We start from the raw sequence: 7140 nt of genomic DNA, 5'->3' as shown, positions 1-7140 counted from the left end.
GCCAGAATCATTGGCCTCTTTGTAATCATTCAGTTATTATGTCCAAAGACAGAATCAAGCAAATTTTAAGTTCTAGAATTCTTCCTAAGGAACCTAATTTTAGATGTTGGGCTTTTCAACCCATTGAATTCCAGTACCCTCTGTGAATGTTCCCCAAATCATTTTTATTATCTTTTTAAAGTACCCACATGATATATTGGGTGCCTTATGTTGAATGCCCAAGTTTGAAAATTAGTCTCTCCATATCGATTGTATAATGGTTACTGTTTTTCTATAGCTAACTTTTAATTTACTTCCCAATGGTAAAACTGAATTTCTTTTGTGAGTTAAGAATCAAGTTGTTGAGAGGAAAGTGGCCTCTTGCTGAGCAATGTGGGAAGTACTGGGAAGGCCTGCAGTGTGTTATGACTTGGTTTAACCACTAAACACTAATATAATTTTAACAATAACTCTCATTTGAGTCCTGCCTTTCCTTTTAAATAGAACTGAGAGGTTTGAATATTTTCTTCTTCATACATCATTTGGGCTGGTTGTTTCATTTTTTGGAATATTTACAGTTCAGGTATATTCAAATCCTTCAAAATTGGTATTTTAGAATGATAAGAATTTAATTAAGTTAAATGTGCCTATTTTCTCACTTGTGGCCTGAATATTTGAAAGTCTTAGCTTGAATATGAGAACTTAAAATTGAGGGAAATGTTCTAGATATATACTGCATAAAATGTAAGCCCTTTTCAATATTCTAGTTAATAGATGTGAACAATGGGCTTACACCTGCCATGTGTGAGTGGGGGAAGTAGTTTAGGCAGGTCTGCGGGAACTGGATCACTGAAGGTCTTAGGGGTCAAGAATGGAATTTTAAATCCACTCCACTGCTTCACACGGAACAAGCATAAAGAATAAAGTCAGTGCAGTATGCTCTGAGGCTAAGGAGCAAGCTAACAGCCTGATGGCAACCTTCTTCAAAAAGGCCAGCTATAAAGTGCCCTCAGCCTACACCGTCGTACATTCTAAAGAAGGGGCATGATATTCTCATCTCCTGATCATCCCTCCTGATGAAAGCAGAACTACAGCTGACCAAGAAGTTATTCTTTCTTTGAAGGGTGCCTGAGGGAAAGTGAAAGGTTAAAGAAAGCTCCAACTTCAGAAATTCTTCTAATAAATGGTCATCCTAGTATAAACTCTTACGTCTTGCCTATTTACGAAACACGACCATGTTACTTGTGCTTAGTAAGTCCAGCCAGTCTCACTTCATGAAAATCTTCCCACCCTTAGAATGATTGATATAAGATTCCTTGAAAGAACTTCAGATTTTATACCTTCAAGAGAAAACAAACATATGAACAAACAGAAAACCTTCTGATTGTTCATAAAGAGGGCAGTCTCATTATATAGTGAATAAGGTAACAAACAGTAGGCTGATCAGCCAAAAAAATGGTCTATAAAGAGTTTTCCTCGAAAAGGAATTATTATTCAGTGTCCCGTAAATACTCGTTATGTATTTTTTTATGACTAATAGTAATGTCTTTTATTGCCTCCATGGTATTAGGTAGAAATGTTCAGTGATTACTAAATAAAAGCTTTTGAATATTTCAATCATCTTCATTTAATGCTTATTTTCTACAATTGACATTAGAACGAATGAGTATAATCCCTTTTTACTTGGAGGAAATTATGGCACCTAAAGTAGACAGATTTAGGAGAACATTGTAGATGCTACCAAAAACATCCAAAAGCATATTTTAGACAAGAGAAGAGTATACAGATTCCTCAAGATTATGTGTAAAAACTTATCTTTTTTTTCTGGTAATGATCACAAAATCATCCTGAAGACAAACCTTTTAAAGAAAAATAACTGCCTATAGCCATGTTGAGTTGTTCTGAGGAATCTTATGCTGGACAGCTTGGAATAGAATATGGCAGGTGATTTCCATAAACTGAAACAGATTGAAGTCATAACGAGCATTGGTAAGCAAAAATAATATGCCCATGGCTTAGAATGAATACTCAGAAGGGAATATTTTATTTAAGAATAATATCATTAGTAGTTGGTAAATTTCATTAATTACTAATATGCAAAATCAATCAATGAACAGGGTAATCTAATTTCTGGCAAACGAGTACAATCAATATTTTGGTTTTTCAGCAGGAAAATACTCATTTCTGGATAACAATTGTGTTTTGAGAGACCTTTGATAAAGCAGAGTGCTTTCAACCATGCCTTGGTATGCAATTTTGATTAAAAAAGTAGCCCCTAAGGTAAAATTTAAATATATTTTTCATTTTTAAAAAAGCAACCTTGTTAGTATATTTTCTAGCAAAAGCAAACAGTTTCTAAGAAGCATACTGTCAACAATATTAGCAATTATTAGTAATAATGGCTATGAAATATTTATGTGAACAATGAACACAATTATTTTCCTTTAAAATTTACTTTGTAATCAAGCAAACATACTCTAAACCTGATCTTAAATAGTGCACTGGTGAGTGAACATTTTTCCATTTAATATCCTTGTTCGTTCTTCTAGATGCTTATTTGTATATTTCTATCGATGTAATAGTTTGCAAGAAAAAGAGCTCATGTCTCTGCCCGAAGGTGGAAGCTTATGAATATGCAAATAATGTTTTGATGTGATGAAGTTTTTCTTTGGAATGGAGCTGGGCCTTCTTACATACGTTGTACTGAATATTAGCCACGGCTTGGAAGGGCACAAAGCCAATGAAGAGCTAAGTTTTAAAAGAGGAAATATCTGAGAAATAGTTGCTTTTCTGGTTATAAAATACTGCATTGTTGAATCTGGTCTTCCTATTTAGATAAATGCTTTGTTGTTTAAAAAAAATAACTGCCATTTAATTTGTATTATAGAAAGGACTAGTGAACCAGCAATGTGAAAAAGTGTATGTATTGTCTGTACTGTTTGTTATAGTGCACTTCTTAAAAAGCAAATTCTGGGGCACTTTGAACATTTTTAATTTAAGTTGGTGCCTATGTTCATGAGGTTTAAAAATGCACTCTTGGTGAACTCTGCAGAATCAGCCAGATTTTTATAATATTAAATAATTACATATATTTATATTTACATAATAATTTAATTTGTTAAATAAATGTATTAAATACTAATAAATATTAATAATTTTAATAACATTAAACACTGAGAAAACATTCAATAAATTTTGCACATTACCCACAGGCATGACTATAAAGTCTACAAATCTTTGACAAATAGTACGCTATGATACTCAGAGGTTACTATTAAGATTCACTTTCCTCTCCGGCTTTTACTAACTTCCAGAATCATAATGTGACGGGGGGAGGTTCTAGATGGTACAGTGGATGTAGCATTGGACTTGCAGTCAGAAAGATGAGTTCAAATCCTGGCTCACACACTTTCTTAACTGTGTGGCCCCAGGGAAACCACTTAACCTGTGGCAGTCTCAGTTTCCTTATCTGTAAAATGGAGATAATATGAAGAACCTACCTCAAAGGGTTTTTGTGAACATCAAATGAGATGTATATATGGAGTATTTTGCATACCATAAGGTGTTTTCAATTTTATTTTTTGATGTATGAAAAATAATCCATTGCCAAATCATTTTCCTTTTGGCTGTCTTCCCAAAGTAAAGTAATTACCAAAAAGAAGATTCTAGGTTTAGAGATGCAAGGGACCTTAAAGATAGTCATGAATATGAGGGATAACAGATGCACGATCTAAGTGTTGAGATAGTATACATAGAATATTAAAAAAAACCCAAAGGAAGGCCTTAAACATAGAGGGAGGACATGGATTAAGGTCATACAGAATGAGATGGGGGTGAATTGTGAAAAGCAGTGTGAAGGGAGTAGCCCCCTGGAGAAATCAGATTCATTAAAAAATTGAAAAAATATTGTATTGCTTTTTAGCTGTCACACCGAGTTGTTGATAAATTCAGACTACCGTCTTCTTGTTCCTTTTTACATGAACCATGCTGTCTAGTCATGCGTCCCCCATCTTATGTTTTTATAGTTAATGGTTTAAACCCTCATTTCATACAAATTTACTTATCCCTAGAAATTTACTTATCTTTTTTGGACAAAATTTTAGCCTTTCAACTGAAGCTCTTTGATATCTCATCATATTATGCCTGTGGCCCTAGGTCCATAAATGTTATGCAGCATCAAGAAGTGGTAGGGATCCAGAATCCATAGAGTTCTAGCAATTCTTACTTTAGTCTGTTGCCCAAGGCTCCTAAAGGCTCTGGGCTCTCAAGAACCAAATTTGATCTTAGGAGCTGATACCAAGAGGATAATTTCCTCTCTTTGGCTCATTGATCCCACCAGGGATTACTCCATTAAAATCTCTAAATATAAAGTTTGACTCATGGCAAGTTTCCCCCAAATGTACAGTAGTTACCAGCTCCTGTACAGGCGCTCAAAGTAATAAGGTAACAATAGATTGTAAACAACTTATTGTAAACACACCATAGAAAATGCAGACAATGCAACAGATTACAGAAACCCATAAACAGCCTCAGAAAACATTCAAGTCCCCTCAAAAGGCAACTCAGCTGAACATTAGGACAACATTTTGAAATTCTGGAGAATTCTTGATTCTCCTACAGCATTCTACCAGACTATCCCAAATTTGTAGTGTCACCTTGTGATTTAGATACCCTTCAGAAAGCAAACATCTTTTGAGGCTACTGAAACAAGCAAACTTTTCTCATTGGACCTACGCTACATGAATAACTCAGTAGCTTTACTCTCTCTTAGAATGCTGCTCAGAAACTACATGGGTGATCTTTACTCACAGATCAACTGCTTCAGGAAATTTGCTTCTCTCTCTAAAAAGTTCAGTCTCTGAAACTTTAAACTTGGAAACTCACAAACTTGGTGTTACCCATGAGGAAAACCTCAAAGTTGACTCTATCCTCCTTCTCTAGTTAGAAAACTAGGTTCATACTTGATTCTGTTGCCTAGGTACTTCAAAATCCTCCCTCCCTCCACATGAAAGTTTGTCTTTTAAACATATTATTCATGAACTATCTTCTTTCCCCTCAAGCCACCTGAAAGCACATGAAGCTCCCATATGCTGCTGCATTAGGGCAGCCATTTCCAGTTCCAAGGCAGAGAAGACCAACTGTACTATAAATTCCACCCTTTTTGCCCCAGAATTCAAGTCCATCATTCCACATGTTAGTCTGTTTTCTGGCAAGGGAAAGATACAAAGTTCAAAAGAAACTCAAAAAGTTTCATTCCTGATATTTTCATAAAGGTGATTGGAGAAACTAATCAAATAGATCAGTTTCTCTTCTGATCACATCCTTATTCCCTCACCATCCTTATATCATCAGAGAAGGAAAGGGTTAAAAAGGGAGGTTAGTTTAAAGAAGAGATTAGTCCTACTCAAAACAAACTTGAAATAAGGTTACACAAAAATATTTATTATTTCTTTTCAGTGGCAAAGAACTAAAAATGGAACGTACAATCATCTTGGGCAATGGCTAAACAAATTACAATATATAAAATGTGATTGAATATGACTCTACTATAAGAAATGATGAAGTGGGTGGTTTCAGAAATGCTTGAGAAAATGTGTATAAACTGATGCAAAGTGAAATGGGAAGAACCTGGAGAGCAATTTATACAATGATAACAATATTATAAATATAACTTTTAAAAACTTAGGAACTCTGAAGAGTGTTTTGACTAATCATAATTCCAGGATACTAATGACAAAACATTCTACCCACTTCCTTTTAGAAAGATGACAATACAAAATGAGACTTCTGGGGGAAGAAGGTGAGTAGGAGATTTGGCTAAGATATAGAAATTTGTTTTATTTGATTATGTATGTTTGCAATATTTTGCCTTCTTTTTCTATAGTTGAGAAAAAGGTAGAAGGGAAAAGGGAAATTTTTAATGTTTAAAAAATTAATTAAAAAAGACAAAAGATGATATAACAATGGACTTTTTTCAGTTTTTTAAAGCTTATGTATATTATGTTATTTGAATTGCCACAGAAAACCTATGAGGTAAATATTTCAGATATTGCTATATCCCTTTTAAAAATGAAGAATTGAAGATCATAGACATTAAGTGGCTTGCTTATGGCTACATAGTAAACATCAGAGTGAGAAATTCAGAAATACTTTGTATACATTCCTTTAAATTTAAGGTTCAGATACAGGATAGATTGGATCCTATGGTCAAAGATTATATAACAGTAGTTAGTTCCTAGTGTATGGGAAGCTTTCAATCACAGAATAATAAATAAAATGAAGAATAATGGAATTATCTAATGACACTAAAGCATCTAAAATCAAAGTCTTAATGAAAAACATTGCTCAGTCACCAATTCACCCAGAATTCCTGGAAGAGATTCAAACAAGAGTTTTAAAAATGTCGTCTTTAATTAAAAGAGAACACTAGAGTAAAAAGTTAGAAGTTTTCAAGTAAAGAATTTTGATTACAATGAGGAAGAATAAGACAATTGTAACTCCAAAACATCTATAAGCAAAATCCCAAAGAAAAACATATCTTGGGCCCAAATTTATCTAGAATGCCTGGAAAAGATACAGCAAGAGATTTTTAAAAATTAATTCATTGATAATCTGAAACTTTTCAAAAGGGAAAGACATTTGAATTTAAATTGTAGCACAGTCATAGGATAACAAATTTTGAGTGAAATAGGACCTTAGCAATTATCTAGTGAAACTCTCTCATTTTACAGATGAGCAATCTAAAGAGGTTAAATATTTTGCCAAAGATCATTGAGGTACTAAAGGTCAGAAGGAATATTTGAATCCAGGTCACATAGGAAGTAATTGGAAGACTCTGAATTTGAGCCAAAGACCTCTGACTGGATTAAAGGGCAGATATGATATTTCCAATTTTGGGCTATCACAAAAAGTTCTGCTATGAATGTTTTGCAATATATAGGACCCCTCTCACTTTGATGTTCTCAGGATATATGCCCAGCTATTTTATGGCTGAGTCAAATGACATAGTTTAGAGACTTTTCATGATTCTAGTTTCCCCCAGAATAGCTAGATTAGATTAGAGCTAGTTTACAGCTCTAGTAACTGTGGGTTATGTCTATCTTCCCATAGCCTCTCCAACATTGACCATTTCCATCTTTTTTTTTGTTGCATTTTTTTGTT

The sequence above is a fragment of the Gracilinanus agilis genome, chromosome 1, assembly GCF_016433145.1.
Source record: "Gracilinanus agilis isolate LMUSP501 chromosome 1, AgileGrace, whole genome shotgun sequence".
NCBI classification, from domain to species: Eukaryota; Metazoa; Chordata; class Mammalia; order Didelphimorphia; family Didelphidae; genus Gracilinanus; species Gracilinanus agilis.
The sequence above is the reverse complement of the archived record's forward strand: the minus strand, read 5'-3'. Positions refer to the sequence as shown.